The sequence below is a fragment of the Leptodactylus fuscus genome, chromosome 7 (assembly GCF_031893055.1).
Source record: "Leptodactylus fuscus isolate aLepFus1 chromosome 7, aLepFus1.hap2, whole genome shotgun sequence".
NCBI lineage: Eukaryota > Metazoa > Chordata > Amphibia > Anura > Leptodactylidae > Leptodactylus > Leptodactylus fuscus.
The window spans coordinates 140,059,626-140,082,602 of record NC_134271.1 but is presented as its reverse complement, the minus strand read 5'-3'; the positions used below and the strand labels follow the sequence as shown (position 1 = coordinate 140,082,602).

Below are 22,977 nucleotides of genomic sequence, written 5' to 3'. Positions count from 1 at the left end.
AAAACGAACCTGGAACCTGAATCTTGAGTTATTCGCCCATCTCTAAAAACAAGCTCCCTATGTACGGAGTAGTGTGAAGGAAGTCAATCCCCCCCAGTGCTGCTGATTCACTTAGTAGCACTGACAGATAGTCAGAATTCGGTCCTCTTAAGTCGGACCCTAATCACCCAAAATTATAGTGGTAGCTTTCAGCACCCTCAGAGAAGTTTGACTTACAAAAAGAAGCAGTCATACCAATCCAAGGAAAAAACTAAATCAGCATAACCATTCCAGATCTCTGAGCCTTAAGACTTCTTTGCATGAGTTGTAGGGAACAATAATCCCGCACCTGCAGCCATCTGTGTAGCTATAGTGTACCTCTTGGTAGTAATCGGATAGAAAACCAATTGTGGCACGCTATATCAGACACCGTTACAGCAGGGTATATAGCATTGCTTCTATTAAAGGACATCTGTGATAAGGTAGATGGAATTATGTATTTGGAAGAGAGCTTAAGAAACTCCCTGTGCCACCATATTGCTCTATCAAAAGCCTTAAAGGGATATTCTTATCTTAGATACTTATATCTACATTTCCCTATTGGTGCAGTTTCCCGAGCTGGGACCACAGTTATTTCCAGAACAGGTACCCCAAAGTGCACCTGATGACACAGCGGGGGAGACTAGAGGTCGTGGGGGCCATTCACGTGTTGCCATTGTCAGACACAGTTAATATTCAGAAGTCGCTCCCTGTGTAGTAGATTACTGCAAGAAATTCACATTTGTGCCTTTTTTTTGTTTTGTTTTGTTTTTATAGGCAGATCAGAAAACATCTACTTCACGTCCTGTAAGTATATAACCTGTTCTGTATATCACCTGTTCCGTATATATCACCTGTTCTGTATATCACATGTTCTCTATATCACCTGTTCTGTAAAGGGATATTCTTATCTTAGATATCTATATCTACATTGCCCAACTGGTTCAGGTTCCCGAGCTGGGACCACATTTATCTCCAGAACAGGGACCCACAGTCCACCTGATGACACAGCCATTGTCAGATACAGTTAATATTCAGAAGTCGCTCCCTGTGTAGTAGATTGCTGTAAGAAATTCACATATGTGCCTTATTTTTATTTTTATAGGCAGATCAGAAAACATCTACTTCACATCCTGTAAGTATATCACCTGTTCTCTATATCACCTGTTCCCTATATCACCTGTTCTCTATATCACCTGTTCTGTATATCACCTGTTCTCTATATCACCTGTTCTCTATATCACCTGTTATGTATATCACCTGTTCTCTATATCATCTGTTCTCTATATCACCTGTTCTCTATATCACCTGTTCCCTATATCACCTGTTCTCTATATCACCTGTTCTGTATATCACCTGTTCTCTATATCACCTGTTCTCTATATCACCTGTTCTCTATATCACCTGTTCTGTATATCACCTGTTTCCTATATCACCTGTTCCCTATATCACCTGTTCCCTATATCACCTGTTCTCTATCTCACCTGTTCTCTATCTCACCTGTTCTCTATATCACCTGTTCTCTATATCACCTGTTCTGTATATTACCTGTTCTCTATCTCACCTGTTCTCTATCTCACCTGTTCTCTATATCACCTGTTCCCTATATCACCTGTTCTGTATATTACCTGTTCTGTATATCATCTGTTCTCTATATCACCTGTTCTGTATATTACCTGTTCTGTGTATCACCTGTTCTCTATCTCACCTGTTCTCTATCTCACCTGTTCTGTATAACACCTGTTCTCTATATCACCTGTTATGTATATCACCTGTTCTCTATATCACCTGTTCCGTATATCACCTGTTCCGTATATCACCTGTTCTCTATATCACCTGTTCTCTATATCACCTGTTCTCTATATCACCTGTTATGTATATCACCTGTTCTCTATATCACCTGTTATGTATATCACCTGTTCTCTATATCATCTGTTCTCTATATCACCTGTTCTCTATATCACCTGTTCTCTATATCACCTGTTCTGTATATCATCTGTTCTGTATATCACCTGTTCTCTATATCACCTGTACTGTATATCACCTGTTCTCTATATCACCTGTTCTCTATATCACCTGTTCCCTATACCACCTGTTCTCTATATCACCTGTTCTATATATCACCTGTTCTGTATATCACCTGTTCTGTATATCACCTGTTCTCTATATCACCTGTTCTCTATATCACCTGTTCTGTATATCACCTGTTTCCTATATCACCTGTTCCCTATATCACCTGTTCCCTATATCACCTGTTCTCTATCTCACCTGTTCTCTATCTCACCTGTTCTCTATATCACCTGTTCTCTATATCACCTGTTCTGTATATCACCTGTTCTCTATATCACCTGTTCTCTATATCACCTGTTCTCTATATCACCTGTTCTCTATATCACCTGTTCTCCATATCACCTGTTCTGTATATAACCTGTTCTCTATCTCACCTGTTCTCTATCTCACCTGTTCTCTATATCACCTGTTCCCTATATCACCTGTTCTGTATATTACCTGTTCTGTATATCATCTGTTCTCTATATCACCTGTTCTGTATATTACCTGTTCTGTGTATCACCTGTTCTCTATCTCACCTGTTCTCTATCTCACCTGTTCTGTATAACACCTGTTCTCTATATCACCTGTTATGTATATCACCTGTTCTCTATATCACCTGTTCCGTATATCACCTGTTCCGTATATCACCTGTTCTCTATATCACCTGTTCTCTATATCACCTGTTCTCTATATCACCTGTTATGTATATCACCTGTTCTCTATATCACCTGTTCTGTATATCACCTGTTCTCTATATCATCTGTTCTCTATATCACCTGTTCTCTATATCACCTGTTCTCTATATCACCTGTTCTGTATATCATCTGTTCTGTATATCACCTGTTCTCTATATCACCTGTACTGTATATCACCTGTTCTCTATATCACCTGTTCTCTATATCACCTGTTCTCTATATCACCTGTTCCCTATACCACCTGTTCTCTATATCACCTGTTCTCTATATCACCTGTTCTGTATATCACCTGTTCTCTATATCACCTGTTCTGTATATCACCTGTTCTCTATATCACCTGTTCCCTATATCACCTGTTCTGTATATCACCTGTTCTCTATATCACCTGTTCTGTATATCACCTGTTCTCTATATCACCTGTTCTGTATATCACCTGTTCTGTATATCACCTGTTCCCTATATCACCTGTTCTGTATATCACCTGTTCTCTATATCACCTGTTCTGTATATCACCTGTTCTCTATATCACCTGTTCTCTATATCACCTGTTCTCTATATCACCTGTTCTCTATATCACCTGTTCTCTATATCACCTGTTCTCTATATCACCTGTTCTGTATATCACCTGTTCTCTATATCACCTGTTCTCTATATCACCTGTTCTCTATATCACCTGTTCTCTATATCACCTGTTCTCTATATCACCTGTTCTGTATATCACCTGTTCTCTATATCACCTGTTCTCTATATCACCTGTTCTCTATATCACCTGTTCTCTATATCACCTGTTCTCTATATCACCTGTTCTCTATATCACCTGTTCTCTATATCACCTGTTCTGTATATCACCTGTTCTGTATCTCACCTGTTCTGTATCTCACCTGTTCCCTTCATCATATCCCCAGTTCTGTGACTGTGCAGGACCTTGGAATTGTGTCATCTGCTCACTCCGCATATTCTTGATAACCACAGTTATGGGTCCTCCGTCTTTATCCCTTTCAAGTATCAGAGTTATCGCTGCAGCGCCTGTATCCGTCACGATCAAGAATTCTCTCTAGTCAGGGGGCACCGGAGAAACGTTTGAAGCGGGGCCCACAAGACCTTACTTACACATCTGGGTCCTTCCTTATATAAGCAGCAGTCTATACAGGGCTGGGGTTCTTATATACGTATTTCTCATATATTCATTTCTTCCATTTAACCACAGAACTCGGCATCGTCCATCTACCCCAGTTACGTCACCATTGCCGCACTCTTCTTATTTTATCTCCTCCATCTTGTTTTACACCAAGGACTTCATGGATATAGAAGGTAAATCTGCTAATTCCTGACAACGTATGAAGGGATATTCCCATCATAGACATGTATGTCATATCTACAGCGTATCATATGTGTCTGATAAGTGCAGGCCCCACCTGTGGTAGGGGTAGTAACAGTGGTGAACCTAGCCTCTCTGCTGCCTGAGGAGGACGATCGAAAGATGCCCCCCCCCCCGGATTGAGTCCGGGGGGGGAGGGTGGGCTGGGGTTGGCTGGGGGGAACATTACAATAAATACAATGCAGTAATATTTTGTGCAGTAATACTCACAGGAGACGTCTCCCCGCATCTCCCATCTCTTCCCTTTGGACCGCCATGACCACTTCTTTGAGCTGTGATTTGACTCTTTAAAGTGTGAAACACAGACATCTTTGACTCCTCACTTCTCCATGCACCCAACCCCTATATATATATATATATATATATATATATATATATACTGTATATATATATATATATCACAGCGGACCCCACAATAGACTGTGGGGCATACTAGAGGTTGCAGGGGGACCGCTATGGGGCATAATAGAGGCTACAAGTATAATAATCGGAGCCCCAGGGGAGATGAGAGAACATAATAAACACTGTTACTCACCTCTCCGGGAACCAATGTTAAAGAGGACCTTTCATGGATTTGGGCACAGGCAGTTTTGTATATTGCTGGAAAGCCGACAGTGCGCTGAATTTAGTGCACTGTCGGCTTTCCCGATCTGTGCCCCGGGTGAAGAGCTAGCGGTCCCGGTACCGTAGCTCTTCACAGTCAGAAGGGCGTTTCTCACAGTCAATCAGGTAGGTCCTTCTTCCCAGCAGCGCCTATAGCGCTGCACAGTGTGAGCGGGGAGGAACGCCCCCTCCCTCTGCTCACAGTGCTCGTCCATAGACGTGTATTATCAGGAGGGGAGGGGGGTGTTCAGGAACGCCCTTCTGACTGTGAAAAGCTACAGTACAGGGACCGATAGCTCTTCACCCGGGGCACAGATCGGGAAAGCCGATAGTGCACTGAATTCAGCGCACTGTCGCCTTTACAGTGGTATATAAAACTGCCTGTGCCCAAACCCATGAAGGGTCTTCTTTAATCCTAGCAGGCTTTGGGCCTATATGGTTCTGCTAGCATAGGCTTTGGGCCTATATGGTAATATACCAGATCACGTGACGTCTGGGCATTACCATATAGGCCTGAAGCAAGCTAGGATTAACATCGAATCCCGGAGAGGTAAGTAACATTGTTTATGTTCTCTCACCTCCCCTGGGGATCCGATTATTATACTTGGGGGTCTAAAAAGACCCCCGAGAATAATAATAGTGGCAGTGGGATCGCGGCCTGGCCCGGGCCTATTCACTGCTGGCCTCTGCGGCCTATAGTACAAGGAGAAGCGGTGGCGGCAGTGATCAGATCCAGGGAGGTTGGTAAATAAGCCACTACCTGCTGGAGATACTCCAGCAAGTAGCGGCCTATTATAAAACAAAAAAAAAATGTCATTATACTTACCGATCGCGCTGCTGCTGCTCCCGCTGCCTCTGCGATCCTCTTCTCTCTGCAGATGTCAGACATCTATTTATCAGCGTAGGCGGCGTGATTACGCCGCCTACGCTGATACATAGACGTCTGAACCAGCACAAGGAGAGCGGTAGCTCTCTTGCGCTGGTTCAAAGAAAAAAAAAGTAAAAAAAATAAATAAATAAATCGTTCAGGCTGCCGCCCCCTCCCGTGTGCCGCCTGAGGCGAGCACCTCACCTCGCCTCATTAGAGGTCCGGCGCTGGGTAGTAAAGATCTCTATATGGTGGACGCATCTTCTCCATGCTATAATCCTGCCCTGTACAGGTGGTTATCACACCCTGCTCTAGGGGGCGCACTTCTTCTATAGTGTATACTGTATGTAGTCAACTCTGACCAAGGACACATATATGTCAGAAGGATGCGGTTTCTAACTCGATCTTCAATGCTTTTTTTTAGAGTTCGGCAAACCTCAAGGACACAAGAATAAGGAAGCAAAAGAAATTTGTCAACGCCAGAATTTTACACCAAAGCGCTATTTTTCATGATTTCTAGATAGCTATACGAAAGCCTCTGAGTATATGGGACACAGGACCTAGTATCACTGACGGCATAGCCAATATTGTCCAAAGTCTCCTAATCCTAGCCCTATTATGTCCAGATATAGGAGACTCGAAGACAACATCTATGATCGAGGTCTATGGACAGCTACGTACGGAAAATGGAGAACCTCCTAGTAAAACAGAGTCCCGGCATGGAATGGACCTCCACCTATAGACCCGCTCACCTATCTATGTACTGCTCAGGACATATAGTAGCTTTCCATCTCCGCACCCTTAAGTTGATCACAATGAAGGATCTCTGGATAGAAAGACTCTTCCACATACACTTACCCCCATGAGGAGGCGATCTGCTTGTAATAGGTACTTGTTAGATACACACTAGGACGTATCTAACCTTAAATATAAGGAAAAATGGAATTTACAAAATTGTCAGAACGCACCAGAAGGAGCAGCTACCGGAACGTCTATGTGTAAGCTAATGGTGGAAGAATGCTGCTGCCCCCTGGTGGTCATATGTGAGAATAATGATATCTATATGTATTGTGATAAATAACCAATAATTCTCCTCGTCTTTCTTTATTTTGTACGTCAGTTATGTTAGGAAACAGGTTCAGTGCGGACATATCTAAGGGTGCAATGGTCACCAACTTTGTGCCACCAACAGTGTGGTATAGGGAATACGATGGACCAGGGAACAGGACATGTCTGGCCAAGTGGTGGTAGTTGTGGCGACAATAGCGGCAGTACAACATGGAATAAAGTGAAGGACCAGTTCGCAAGAGATGATGTCCACTGTTTAGGAGTAGCAGGCAGCATCGGTAGTACGGTAAATGGAAGACGATAGAGGGAGACACCAGCAGATATTCTCCTTCAGTCCTATGTATTTGTTCTATCACTAATCTGCCTGTAATTGGTTACATTTGACTAAACTTTGTTCTACTTCTCCTACTCTGAAGATTCTCTAGTTCTCTTACAAGTTTTGCTGTGTATTACAGAAGATAATGGAGTAATTGATGTGGATTATGCCTTACCCTTTCACTACAATTCCTCGTCTTCCTGTCCACAGCATCTTATATACTGTATATGACATCAACACCTTAAGATGTCCACCTACCAGCTGAGAGGCTGTCTGGAGATGTCAGGTGACACCATGACATCACACACGTGCATACCTCCCAACTTTTGAAGAAACGAAAGAGGGACAAAATGTGATTCATGTCCCTCCATCTCTGCCCCCAGATTCATGTCCCCACATCTCTGCCCCCAGACTCATGTCTCCACAGCTCTGCCCCCAGATTCATGTCCCCTCCATCTCTGCCCCCAGATTCATGTCCTCTCCATCTCTGCCCCCAGATTCATGTCCTCTCCATCTCTGCCCCCAGACTCATGTCTCCCCATCTCTGCCCCCAGATTCATGTCCCCTCCATCTCTGCCCCCAAATTCATGTCCTCTCCATCTCTGCCCCCAGACTCATGTCTCCACAGCTCTGCCCCAGATTCATGTCCCCACATCTCTGCCCTCAGATTCATGTACCCTCCATCTCTGCCCCCAGATTCATGTCCTCTCCATCTCTGCCCCCAGACTCATGTCTCAACAGCTCTGCCCCCAGATTCATGTCCCCACATCTCTGCCCTCAGATTCATGTCCCCTCCATCTCTGCCTCCAGATTCATATCCCCTCCATCTCTGCCTCCAGATTCATGCTCCACATCTCTGCCCCCAGATTCATGTCCCCTCCATCTCTGCCAGTGTCATGCCGTCCTCTCCTTCATCTGCCCCCAGTTTCACATTCCACCTCAGTGTACATATTACACTTACCTTCTCCTTGCTCCCCCGCCGCTCTCTCTGCGCCTCTCTCTCTCGCACACAATTGTGCGATGATGTCACATCGCGCCTACACAGCCAGTAGCCGGCGTGCAGCGGTGAAGCAAGGAGCTGAATTGTGAAAGCTCCTTGCTTTAGCCGCGTATGTGTTCAACTCAGATCTGCGTCCTCTGGACGCAGATCTGAGTTGAAATTGGGACATACCTCCCTCCAACCAGGACCGCGGGACACATCACCGAAATCGTGAATGTCCCGCGGAAATCGGGACGGTTGGGAGGTATGCACACGTGCTTCTTCTGTATTTTCACTGCACAATGCATGCACGGTGGCCATTTTAGAGTATGTTCACACGGAGGAGAAGGTCGCGGAAACCTCTTCCACCGTGTGAACATTCCGTGCCACCCGCCGCAACAGAATGCCGATGCAGCATCGCCATTCCATCATGGCATCCTGCACCTGTGTAGGCCCGAATGAATGGGGCTACACTGGAGCATGTCTCGAGCCATGGATAGGGCATGGCTACTAGCTAGCAGAAAAAAGAAGCGAGTGGTTTCCATTGAAGTCAGATTTTGAGCAGATTTTGAGGCGGATTGCGTGTGAATGAGCCCTTAGATATCACTTAGTTTAAAACTGAACCATTTGGAATATCGGGGTTGAACACGGCTCAGAACATAACGGTTTGCCGAAATCTAGTCTCTGCCACAGGTTTTTGGATTGTTTTTACTGATTTCTAAGACAATTTTTTTAAAAAAATTCAGGATTTAAGTTAGTAGTTCAAAATATATAAAAACATCTTGGAAAATTGGACTCAAGAATAGAATAACGGAGCCATTCAACATGTTGTAGTTCACTTTTCCCATCCTTATTGGTGGGCAACCCTTCATTTGATTTAGTTATATCCTCCGAGACCACTGGGAAAACCCATGAAGGGCACTAGGGAAGATGGAAGACCGTAATGGGAACGGTAAGGCCTAGCAGCAGTATACAGAGAACGAGTAAGTACCGTATATACTTGAGTATAAGCCCACCCGAATATAAGCCGAGGCCCCTAATTTCACCACTAAAAACTGGGAAAACTTAATGACTCGAGTATAAGCCGAGGGGGGGAATGCAGCAGCTACTGGAAAACTTCAAAAATTAAAATGGTTGGAGGTTTTGGGTGCAGTAGTTGCTGACTCAAATATAAGCCGAAGGGGGCTTTTTCAGCACAAAAACTATGCTGAAAAATTCGGCTTATACTCGAGTATATACGCCAAGGATCCCAGATTCTCCTACAATTCTGTAGGAGTCAAATAAACGGTCTCTTCTCCACCACTTACTCTAAAAGCTCGATGTCAAGAGCGAGGTATTTCCTGGTGAGCTACAGTCTTGTATGGCTGCTCTACTCGAGGAGGGTCTCCAAAAAATTAAGGTGGTTTTTCCCATTGTCCTGGTGTCCAAGTAGTCGCCATTTCCAGACATTGCCCCCAGTGAGATGACATCCCGCCACCAGACCCCAACCACAGACTCAACCAGTGCCCCAAAGAATTCAGCAATAACCCTGGTGGACACCAACGATATATTGATTTTATTAAAAAAGCCTCAAATTTTATAGGGATTGAAAATTCAGAAAGGAGTGAACAGAATGCCAGCGGAACTGTAGGCAGGTAGGAGATGTAAGCACACCCATTATATGGGATATATGTGTTATATGGCACTACAGTAACGGAAACAATGATCATAGGAATAAGCAAGTATTAGAGAAGATCCAGATCTCATCTTCATCCCCGTGCAGGTCCGGCCCAGCGTCTACTCATAGAGCCCCTGCACCTCATCAGCTACATCTTATGACTTGTGAAGCTCATTTCAGATCTGGGGGAAACAGGCATATGTTGCAATGGCGCACAAATTCCCCTTGTTCCTTGCCATGAGGATATAGCCTTTGTCTCCCCAGTATTGACTCCAGCTAGAAAAGAAGAAAAACAGGAAATGAACATTCAGGTTTTTTATGGATTTTCAAGCAAAAGCCAAAACGGACATATAGGACTTATTGTTACATAGGAAACTCCCTCTTCCCCTCTCACAGCATACAGACACTGAGGGAAAGATACTGCAGTTTTACACTAGATGGATTTAGGTATGCTATAAATCAATGCCCAACGCTTCAGCAGATGTCACCTAGTCATGTTACAAGGCTTGATAATGGGTCGGCCATTGACTTATAGGATACCTCCCTTCCAACAGGTGGTGCTAGAGGTACAGCCTTCTTTTCTTCTCTGAATTTGGTAATGATGCTTCCTCTTCTCAAGATGTGCTACTTTTATTTTTGCAGTTTTTCTCACTCTTCCAAGTTATACTATATATATATAATTCAGACCTCACCTGTTTTTGACAATCCAGTAGTCTTGTCCATTAAGGGTTCCATATCCTACAACAAGGACTCCATGGTTGATATTTTGAGTACAACCTGGATCATTGTAGACACCTACAGAAGACATGTGGTTTAATAAAGGTCTTTCCACAATACTTGAGAACACCGATCCTGGTGCCATTGTTATGTCCATAATGATAATAGGGCCAGGACCAAACAGAGGGGACTCCATAAAAAGGGGCAGCCAGAAGTGCCCATATAAGCAGCGACAGTCAGAGATCACTGCCATTAACTTATAATAAAAGAGCTCCCTCATATGTCTGATACTATATAGGGGGAACAAGTGCTGACACTAGGTGTAGGAACAGTGACTTACATCACTTTAACTAATACAATGGTTGTCATATTTATTCAGGATATCATGGAACATGTCTACAATTATGGTAACACTTGAGGGAGACATACAGTCCTATGAAAAAGTTTGGGCACCCCTATTAATCTTAATCATTTTTAGTTCTAAATATTTTGGCGTTTGCAGCAGCCATTTCAGTTTGATATATCTAATAACTGATGGACACAGTAATATTTCAGGATTGAAATGAGGTTTATTGTACTAACAGAAAATGTGCAATATGCATTAAACCAAAATTTGACCGGTGCAAAAGTATGGGCACCCTTATCATTTTATTGATTTGAATTCCCCTAACTACTTTTTACTGACTTACTGAAGCACAAAATTGGTTTTGTAACCTCAGTGAGCTTTGAACTTCATAGCCAGATGTATCCAATCATAAGAAAAGGTATTTAAGGTGGCCAATTGCAAGTTGATCTCCTATTTGAATCTCCTCTGAAGAGTGGCATCATGGGCTACTCAAAACAACTCTCAAATGATCTGAAAACAAAGATTGTTCAACATAGTTGTTCAGGGGAAGGATACAAAAAGTTGTCTCAGAGATTTAACCTGTCAGTTTCCACTGTGAGGAACATAGTAAGGAAATGGAAGACCACAGGGACAGTTCTTGTTAAGCCCAGAAGTGGCAGGCCAAGAAAAATATCAGAAAGGCAGAGAAGAAGAATGGTGAGAACAGTCAAGGACAACCCACAGACCACCTCCAAAGAGCTGCAGCATCATCTTGCTGCAGATGGTGTCACTGTGCATCGGTCAACTATACAGCGCACTTTGCACAAATAGAAGCTGTATGGGAGAGTGATGAGAAAGAAGCCGTTTCTGCACGTACGCCACAAATAGAGTTGCCTGAGGTATGAAAAAGCACATTTGGACAAGCCAGCTTCATTTTGGAAACAAAAATTGAGTTGTTTGGTTATAAAAAAAAGGCGTTATGCATGGCGTCCAAAAAGAAACAGCATTCCAAGAAAAACACATGCTACCCACTGTAAAATTTAGTGGAGGTTCCATCATGCTTTGGGGCTGTGTGGCCAATGCCGGCATCGGGAATCTTGTTAAAGTTGAGGGTCGCATGGATTCCACTCAGTATCAGCAGATTCTTGAGAATAATGTTCAAGAATCAGTGACGAAGTTGAAGTTATGCCGGGGATGGATATTTCAGCAAGACAATGATCCAAAACACCGCTCCAAATCCTCAGGCATTCATGCAGAGGAACAATTACAATGTTCTGGAATGGCCATCCCAGTCCCCAGACCTGAATATCATTGAACATCTGTGGGATGATTTGAAGCGGGCTGTCCATGCTCGGCGACCATCTAACTTAACTGAACTTGAATTGTTTGTCCAAAATACCTTTATCCAGGATCCAGGAACTGATTAAAAGCTACAGGAAGCAACTAGAGGCTGTTATCTTTGCAAAAGGAGGATCTACTAAATATTAATGTCACTTTTCTGTTGAGGTGTCCATACTTTTGCACCGGTCAAATTTTGGTTTAATGCATATTGCACATTTTCTGTTAGTACAATAAACCTCATTTCAATCCTGAAATATTACTGTGTCCATCAGTTATTAGATATATCAAACTGAAATGGCTGTTATAAACACCAAAATATTTAGAACTAAAAATGATTAAGATTAATAGGGGTGCCCAAACTTTTTCATAGGACTGTATGTATAAAATTGTAGTTAAAGTTAAAGCTGAACTGCTATATATGTACATTGATTAGACATTATACTCCAGAGCTGCACTCACTATTCTGCTGGTGCAGTCACTGTGTACATACATTACATTACTTATCCTGTACTGATCCTGAGTTACATCCTGTATTATACTCCAGAGCTGCACTCACTATTCTGCTGGTACAGTCACTGTGTACATACATTACATTACTTATCCTGTATTATACTCCAGAGCTGCACTCACTATTCTGCTGGTACAGTCAGTGTGTACATACATTACATTACTTATCCTGTACTGATCCTGAGTTACATCCTGTATTATACTCCAGAGCTGCACTCACTATTCTGCTGGTGCAGTCACTGTGTACATACATTACATTACTTATCCTGTACTGATCCTGAGTTACATCCTGTATTATACTCCAGAGCTGCACTCACTATTCTGCTGGTGCAGTCACTGTGTACATACATTACATTACTTATCCTGTATTATACTCCAGAGCTGCACTCACTATTCTGCTGGTACAGTCAGTGTGTACATACATTACATTACTTATCCTGTACTGATTCTGAGTTACATCCTGTATTATACTCCAGAGCTGCGTTCACTATTCTGCTGGTGCAGTCACTGTGTACATACATTACATTACTTATCCTGTACTGATCCTGAGTTACATCCTGTATTATACTCCAGAGCTGCGTTCACTATTCTGCTGGTACAGTCACTGTGTACATACATTACATTACTTATCCTGTATTATACTCCAGAGCTGCGCTCACTATTCTGCTGGTACAGTCACTGTGTACATACATTACATTACTTATCCTGTATTATACTCCAGAGCTGCGCTCACTATTCTGCTGGTACAGTCACTGTGTACATACATTACATTACTTATCCTGTATTATACTCCAGAGCTGCACTCACTATTCTGCTGGTGCAGTCACTGTGTACATACATTACATTACTTATCCTGTATTATACTCCAGAGCTGCGCTCACTATTCTGCTGGTGCAGTCACTGTGTACATACATTACATTACTTATCCTGTATTATACTCCAGAGCTGCACTCACTATTCTGCTGGTGCAGTCACTGTGTACATACATTACATTACTTATCCTGTATTATACTCCAGAGCTGCGCTCACTATTCTGCTGGTACAGTCACTGTGTACATACATTACATTACTTATCCTGTACTGATCCTGAGTTACATCCTGTATTATACTCCAGAGCTGCGCTCACTATTCTGCTGGTACAGTCACTGTGTACATACATTACATTACTTATCCTGTATTATACTCCAGAGCTGCACTCACTATTCTGCTGGTACAGTCACTGTGTACATACATTACATTACTTATCCTGTATTATACTCCAGAGCTGCGCTCACTATTCTGCTGGTACAGTTACTGTGTACATACATTACATTACTTATCCTGTATTATACTCCAGAGCTGCACTCACTATTCTGCTGGTACAGTCACTGTGTACATACATTACATTACTTACCCTGTACTGATCCTGAGTTACATCCTGTATTATACTTCAGAGCTGCGCTCACTATTCTGCTGGTACAGTCACTGTGTACATACATTACATTACTTATCCTGTACTGATCCTGAGTTACATCCTGTATTATACTCCAGAGCTGCGCTCACTATTCTGCTGGTACAGTCACTGTGTACATACATTACATTACTTATCCTGTATTATACTCCAGAGCTGCACTCACAATTCTGCTGGTACAGTCACTGTGTACATACATTACATTACTGATCCTGAGTTACATCCTGTATTATACTCCAGAGCTGCACTCACTATTCTGCTGGTACAGTCACTGTGTACATACATTACATTACTTATCCTGTATTATACTCCAGAGCTGCACTCACTATTCTGCTGGTACAGTCAGTGTGTACATACATTACATTACTTATCCTGTACTGATCCTGAGTTACATCCTGTATTATACTCCAGAGCTGCACTCACTATTCTGCTGGTGCAGTCACTGTGTACATACATTACATTACTTATCCTGTACTGATCCTGAGTTACATCCTGTATTATACTCCAGAGCTGCACTCACTATTCTGCTGGTGCAGTCACTGTGTACATACATTACATTACTTATCCTGTATTATACTCCAGAGCTGCACTCACTATTCTGCTGGTACAGTCAGTGTGTACATACATTACATTACTTATCCTGTACTGATTCTGAGTTACATCCTGTATTATACTCCAGAGCTGCGTTCACTATTCTGCTGGTGCAGTCACTGTGTACATACATTACATTACTTATCCTGTACTGATTCTGAGTTACATCCTGTATTATACTCCAGAGCTGCGTTCACTATTCTGCTGGTACAGTCACTGTGTACATACATTACATTACTTATCCTGTATTATACTCCAGAGCTGCGCTCACTATTCTGCTGGTACAGTCACTGTGTACATACATTACATTACTTATCCTGTATTATACTCCAGAGCTGCGCTCACTATTCTGCTGGTACAGTCACTGTGTACATACATTACATTACTTATCCTGTATTATACTCCAGAGCTGCACTCACTATTCTGCTGGTGCAGTCACTGTGTACATACATTACATTACTTATCCTGTATTATACTCCAGAGCTGCGCTCACTATTCTGCTGGTGCAGTCACTGTGTACATACATTACATTACTTATCCTGTATTATACTCCAGAGCTGCACTCACTATTCTGCTGGTGCAGTCACTGTGTACATACATTACATTACTTATCCTGTATTATACTCCAGAGCTGCGCTCACTATTCTGCTGGTACAGTCACTGTGTACATACATTACATTACTTATCCTGTACTGATCCTGAGTTACATCCTGTATTATACTCCAGAGCTGCGCTCACTATTCTGCTGGTACAGTCACTGTGTACATACATTACATTACTTATCCTGTATTATACTCCAGAGCTGCACTCACTATTCTGCTGGTACAGTCACTGTGTACATACATTACATTACTTATCCTGTATTATACTCCAGAGCTGCGCTCACTATTCTGCTGGTACAGTTACTGTGTACATACATTACATTACTTATCCTGTATTATACTCCAGAGCTGCGCTCACTATTCTGCTGGTACAGTCACTGTGTACATACATTACATTACTTACCCTGTACTGATCCTGAGTTACATCCTGTATTATACTTCAGAGCTGCGCTCACTATTCTGCTGGTACAGTCACTGTGTACATACATTACATTACTTATCCTGTACTGATCCTGAGTTACATCCTGTATTATACTCCAGAGCTGCGCTCACTATTCTGCTGGTACAGTCACTGTGTACATACATTACATTACTTATCCTGTATTATACTCCAGAGCTGCACTCACAATTCTGCTGGTACAGTCACTGTGTACATACATTACATTACTGATCCTGAGTTACATCCTGTATTATACTCCAGAGCTGCACTCACTATTCTGCTGGTACAGTCACTGTGTACATACATTACATTACTTATCCTGTACTGATCCTGAGTTACATCCTGTATTATACTCCAGAGCTGCACTCACAATTCTGCTGGTACAGTCACTGTGTACATACATTACATTACTTATCCTGTACTGATCCTGAGTTACATCCTGTATTATACTCCAGAGCTGCGCTCACTATTCTGCTGGTACAGTCACTGTGTACATACATTACATTACTTATCCTGTATTATACTCCAGAGCTGCACTCACTATTCTGCTGGTACAGTCACTGTGTACATACATTACATTACTTATCCTGTATTATACTCCAGAGCTGCGCTCACTATTCTGCTGGTACAGTTACTGTGTACATACATTACATTACTTATCCTGTATTATACTCCAGAGCTGCACTCACTATTCTGCTGGTACAGTCACTGTGTACATACATTACATTACTTACCCTGTACTGATCCTGAGTTACATCCTGTATTATACTTCAGAGCTGCGCTCACTATTCTGCTGGTACAGTCACTGTGTACATACATTACATTACTTATCCTGTACTGATCCTGAGTTACATCCTGTATTATACTCCAGAGCTGCGCTCACTATTCTGCTGGTACAGTCACTGTGTACATACATTACATTACTTATCCTGTATTATACTCCAGAGCTGCACTCATTATTCTGCTGGTACAGTTACTGTGTACATACATTACATTACTTATCCTGTACTGATCCTGAGTTACCGTCTGTATTATACTCCAGAGCACAGACCCCATATCCTTCCTGCCACACTGTGCCCACACTTACCACTCTTATATAAAGCGAAGGACTGGCGTCCGGCATCAATTGCTACAGATATGGGACCAACGATGGCTACGGCCTGCTTCAGAAGATCTTCAGTTCCTGGATACAAGAATCCATACTTTGTACAAGTGGCCGCTCTTTTAGCTGAGTTATAACTGCATGGTCCAGCCTACAAGAGATATATAACCAATTAGATTTCTATTACAAGATCAGATCCCACACACTGGATAAAGCTGCATTTAAAGGGGATAAAGGGGCTGAGGTGCAGTACCAGTTACAGCCTCATAGACAAAGTGGCGCTATGTTCAATATAGCATTTAAGTAGCTTCAATACTCCAAGAAGAGCCGCAGCCTCTACACTCTGCTTAATGTTAAAGGTCCAAGGTATTGGGTCCCATCCATCACACAAGGATAGTCTAATCTGGAGACTCCCTTAAAGCTTCCCTTAGGAGAATATTTGTAGATGACATTAATAATATCTGGTAATTTAATATTCTGATCAATGGGGGTCAATCATTACCATCTACTTACCACAGCACGATACGGGTACGTAGCGTTGGAATTGATCCCATTGTTAACTATCACATACTGAAAGGCATTTGTCATAAATCCGCCATTACATCCTGCATTTCCGTACTTAGAGGAACAATCTACAAGATTCTGAGGACTGAGGGAGACCAACGCTCCAGTCTTTATCTTCAGCTGTCCCTCCAAGGCACCGACAGCACTGAATGCCCAGCAGGATCCACAGGCGCCCTGGAAAAATATACGTGATTAGAAATGGGCGAACCTTGTTGGGTTCACTTTGCAGAAATTTACGAGGCTTGCCCATCAGTTCCTTTTCCGAACCAGAAGTGTTATTATACCCCGGGGTCTCCGCACTCATGGGAGGTGCAGAACAGTAACAAACAGCCATAGTTACCTTCTGTTACCTCGCGGGGGCTCCCTTGTGGTATCCGGTGCTCCTTCACGGGCCTATTCTGTCCTCTTCTACATAGATACATAGAGGATGAGGTTGGATGAAGACATCAGTCCATCAAGTCCAACCTATAACCTTACAATCCCTACAGTGATGATCCAGAGGAAGGCAAAAAAAAAACCATGAGGCTCATGCCAATTGCCCCATTTCAGGGGAAAAAATTCCTTCCCGACTCCAAATTGGCAGTCAGTATAAAAACCCTGGCTCAACGTCATATTGATTGATTTGATGTCCGCCAACCCGAGGGGAAGGGACCCTTACTCGGCCGGACCTAGGGGGTCCGTGATGGCTACGGCATGGGGATCTTCCCTTCCTTTCAGCCCCGGAGTTGCGTAACATAGCAAGTGCTAGTAGCGCCCTTAAGGCGGTTCTCGCCGGCAGGCGCCAGCGGTACACACGGACCCAGGAAGGATAAGCGAGAGTTTGCCTTTGAACCATCACGAGAGGCGTCAGAAACAAGGCGTCCGGCGTTCTTCGCCAAATCCAACCCAGCCAGGCTCCCCACCCGACTCTGGGCTTTGGTTCTTCGGGAGGCTTGGCGCCCAAGCGCACAGGTTGACCTCCGCATCACCGTAAGACCGACCACGCTTACTCGGCACTCGCCGGACAACGACCCCCCCATCCTGGCCGACGGGAAACCAAGAGGCGGCATCCAAGCACAGCAAGCCCCCGAACAGCTTCCTTCCTACCCTTCCGAAGTACCTGACCAGGCGACACGTGTGGTCTGGGTCCTCCCCGGTCGACTGGCCGCTAGGGTCCACCGTCTCACGCTTAACCGCCACGGCAGCGACTCCCAGGGCCCACCCTGACCGGTGGTTGCCCGTGGGTCAAGGCAGAACCACTAGGCGGAGTCGAAATAGTCCACGAGAGACCCTGGATCAACGTGTCCTTAAAATCTAGAATCGATAACCTGTAATATTCTCTTCGAGAAAGGTATCCAGTCCCTCTGACCTCTTCTGGCGTATTGAGTGACATCAGCAAGCCGGTGAAATCGGGCCTCAACGGTCATGTGGGCCGTGTTGACATCATCATGTTTGAGTCAAATCGTCAGACACCAACACACCCCACGTGAACATGGAGGTCCTATCACAGGCCTCAGAAATCCTGGGAGCTGTTGACATCACCCAGGAGACTGGGAAAGGGCAGAACTGGGGGGGCAACGAACACCAGATGCCACAATGGAGCCCGGGAGAGGTGAGATGAGATAAGGTGAACATGACGGCTTATTAGTTTTTCAAAGCTACCCAGGACTTCCACTTGTTATACTCTGGGGGTCTGAATAAACCCCAAAGGGATTGACGGTTGATGATACCCAGAAATCTACTGTCCACCTGAAGCCAAGATTTTGGGAAAATTCATAAAGAACCGATTGGTCTTTGGTTGCTGTATGTTGGTATTACTTGAGCACTATGTGGTGGTATTACCTTTGGCATTGGGTGGCAGTGATCCACTGATCAGTCAAGAGAAGGATTTTTCCAAGACAATATTCTTACCTGGTCTTTGACCTCGGTGACAGCTCCACTTAGTCTCCAGTCCACAGAGGTTGGCAGGGCAGAGGCCTTGACATTATTCAACACGCTACTATCAAAGTTCCCCCTGTCAGTACCAGGCGGTACTTTCAGACCAGTAAGCTGGGCCCGTATCTCCGCAGTGGTCTAAGGGAAGAAAAGTAGGTTACACCGGTGTTCAGAATTCATCTTTCTCCTAATCTTCACGTATTACATTTACATCAGTTGACCATTGTAAGGTAGTATTATTTATTCACTGTACGGTGGTATTATTCAGCCACTGTTTTGTAGTATTCATCAGTCTCAGTGGTATTATTTAGCCACAGTACAGTGGTATTATTTGGTCACTATGTGGTAGCATTCATTAGTGTTAGTGGTATTATTTAGCCATCGTAAGGTAGTATTGTTTGATCACTGTATGGTAGCATTCATAAGTCTTGCTGGTATTATTCGGCCATTGTGAGATGGCATTAACCACTGTACAGTGGTATTATTTGGTCACTATATGGTAGCAGTCATCAGTCTTAGTGGTATTATTTGGTCACAATATGGTAGCATTCTGTCTTAGTGGTATTAGTTGGCCATTGTAAGGTAGTATTATTTATTCACCGTACGGTGGAATTATTCAGCCACTGATTTGAAGTATTCATCAGTCTCAGTGGTATTATTTAGCCACTGTACACTGGAATTATTTGGTTACTATGTGGTAGCATTCATTAGTCTCAGTGGTATTATTTGGTCACCGTACAGTGGTACTGTATGGTTACTGTATGGTAGTATTTAACTGTCTTAGCTGTATTATTTGGTCACTATATGGTAGCAGTCATCAGTCTTATGGTATTATTTGGTCACTATGTGGTAGCATTCATTATTCTTAGTGGTATTATTTAGTCACCGTATGGTGGTATTATTTGGTCACTGTATGGTAGTATTTATCTGGTTTAGTTGTATTATTTGGTCACTATATGGTAGCATTCATTATTCTCAGTGGTATTATTTGGTCGCCGTACAGTGGTACTATATGGTCACTGTATGGTAGTATTTACCTGTCTTAGCTGTATTATTTGGTCACTATATGGTAGCAGTCATCAGTCTTATGGTATTATTTGGTCACTATGTTGTAGCATTCATTATTCTTAGTTGTATTATTTGGTCACTGTATGGTAGTATTTATCTGGTTTAGTTGTATTATTTGGTCAGCATTTAGTGGGGTTGAGCAGTCTTAGTGACATTATTTGGCCATTGTACGGTGGTATTATTTGGTCACTGTATGGTAGTATTTATCTGGTTTAGTTGTATTATTTGGTCACCTTATGGTGGTATTATTTGGACACTGTATGGTAGTATTTATCTGGTTTAGTTGTATTATTTGGTCACCTTACGGTGGTATTATTTGGTCACTGTATGGTAGTATTTATCTGGTTTAGTTGTATTATTTGGTCACCTTATGGTGGTATTATTTGGTCACTGTATGGTAGTATTTATCTGGTTTAGTTGTATTATTTGGTCACCTTATGGTGGTATTATTTGGACACTGTATGGTAGTATTTATCTGGTTTAGTTGTATTATTTGGTCACCTTATGGTGGTATTATTTGGTCACTGTATGGTAGTATTTATCTGGTTTAGTTGTATTATTTGGTCACCTTATGGTGGTATTATTTGGACACTGTATGGTAGTATTTATCTGGTTTGGTTGTATTATTTGGTCAGCATTTAGTGGGGTTGAGCAGTCTTAGTGACATTATTTGGCCATTATACGATGGTATTATTCAGACACTGTACGGTAGTATTAATCAGACTTAGTTGTAGTATTTGCTCAGTGTATATTGCTGATCATCAATGTTAGTGGTATTATCGGGACACTATATGACGCTATTATTTTGTCCTGCTTAGTCAATATATTAGTGTATTAATTAGTAACAGTTAGCCGCACGTATATCATGTTACAGATTACACCTACCAAATCTGCAAGATGGTTCATGCCCACGGTGTACGTTTGACGTTTGTTGTTGGACAAACTTGTAATTATTTTCCCATATCATTCGCCTTGCCAGAACGTCACTCTGTACAAAAATACAATAAAGACACATTTTTTAAAATTTCTTGTAATTCTTATAACATTTTTCAGGATGCGGCAATATTTATGGAGATTTTACATTAGAAGGCTGAACGCTATCAGGGCCTGCTGGGAGTTGTAGTTCTATAGACCCTTACTATAGAGCAGGGGTAGGGAACCTTCGGCTCTCCAGCTGCTGTGAAACTACAACTCCCAGCATGCTCCATTCACTTCCATGGGAGTTCCAAGAACAGCAGAGCAAGTATGCATGCTGGGAGTTGTAGTCTTGCAACATCTGGAGAGCCGAACGTTCCCTACCCCTGCTATAGAGGGTGCAGAGATCTCAGTCCTATCAAGTACCTTTTATAGAGGGGGTACAAAGGCCATGTAAGTAACCCCAGTATTATACATGGTGCATGCTATTACAGATGTTGCATCTGTCCAAGAGCTTGACCTTACGCCTCTGCCCTAATACAGAGCACCAAGTGCCAGGTCACACCTGATATTATACAGTTTTGGGAACCCATCAAGGTTAGAAGATTTTAAGTAATGGCACAAATGCATATATGGATAATAATGATGACGACGTTACCTTAGTGTCATATTTCTTGTTATATTTAGATTTCCATGTATTCCAGTCATTGTCCAGTGCCGGGTCGATGTCCGCATACACAGACACAGCTACAAAGGCTGCCAGCAAGATACACGTCAAGGACTTCATCCTGTCAAGGAGAAATGACACTTATATAATATGATATTAACAATTCAGTGCACAGACAAGACTAAGGAGCAGATCCAACCGGGTCAAAAAAACTCTATCCTTAGCTGAGCTGCAATACCAGGCACGGCCTATAGACAAGAGTGGCGCTGTTTCTAGGAAATTGCTAATATTTATATTTATTAGTCTCATTTTATAATATGGTGACCCATCTGTTCTCTGATATCTGTGAGTCGGGCTTTATGTACTAAGAGCTGCTGAGTAATAACTTAAAGGGAAAGTGTCAGGTCAAGTCAATGATAACATTGTGTAGAGTCCTTTTTAATAGGTACAGATACCTACTTTAGTAGTCACAAACCAATGAAGCAATGTAGAGATAAAAATCGTTTTATGGATATGCAAATCAGTTTGCAAGTGCACTGAGGGCGGGGCCTGATCAACCAGATTTGCCTACAGACAGCCATAAGTGCTAGGACTCTCTTCTGCAATCGCTGGTTCTTTAGCCGTGAATGACAAGTTCAGCCTCTGCCTGCACCATGGCTGTCTATAGGCAAAGCCTGCAACTCAGGCTCCGCCCTCAGTGCACTTGTATATCCATATCCTGCTCCAATATGATACAGTGTATAGTATAGTGGACGTGCACTTACCTGAGTACAGCCAGCAGATACAAGTCACCGTCTTCACCTGCAGAGACGTCGCTCAGAGATAGAAGGAGACCTCGTCAGTGTCGGCCATTTATACAGGACAATAGGTTACGTCATCGGCCTCTTCTCCAATCACTAGTCCCAGGTCTATGGTTTCCTCCTTCTCATAGTTCTCCTCTTCCGAAAAAGTTGCAGAAATTTACATAAAACAAACATCTGATATTGAGTTTATAGATGAGAAGACTAAAGAAAACACAGATCTTATCTTCTAGGAGGAATTGATTGTATCTGGACATGGTATGTGCACTTGTGTGCTTGATACAGATGGTCTAAAAATATAAAAAATACTAAACACTAAAAATATACTACTGTTTGTGTAT

The 22,977-nt window shown here is 42.8% G+C and overlaps 1 pseudogene; it reads right to left on the bottom strand.

The window, feature by feature from the left end:
* Nucleotides 1-9,810: 9,810 nt before the first annotated feature.
* Nucleotides 9,811-22,641, bottom strand: LOC142214283 (cathepsin S-like; annotated as a pseudogene).
* Nucleotides 22,642-22,977: the final 336 nt, after the last annotated feature.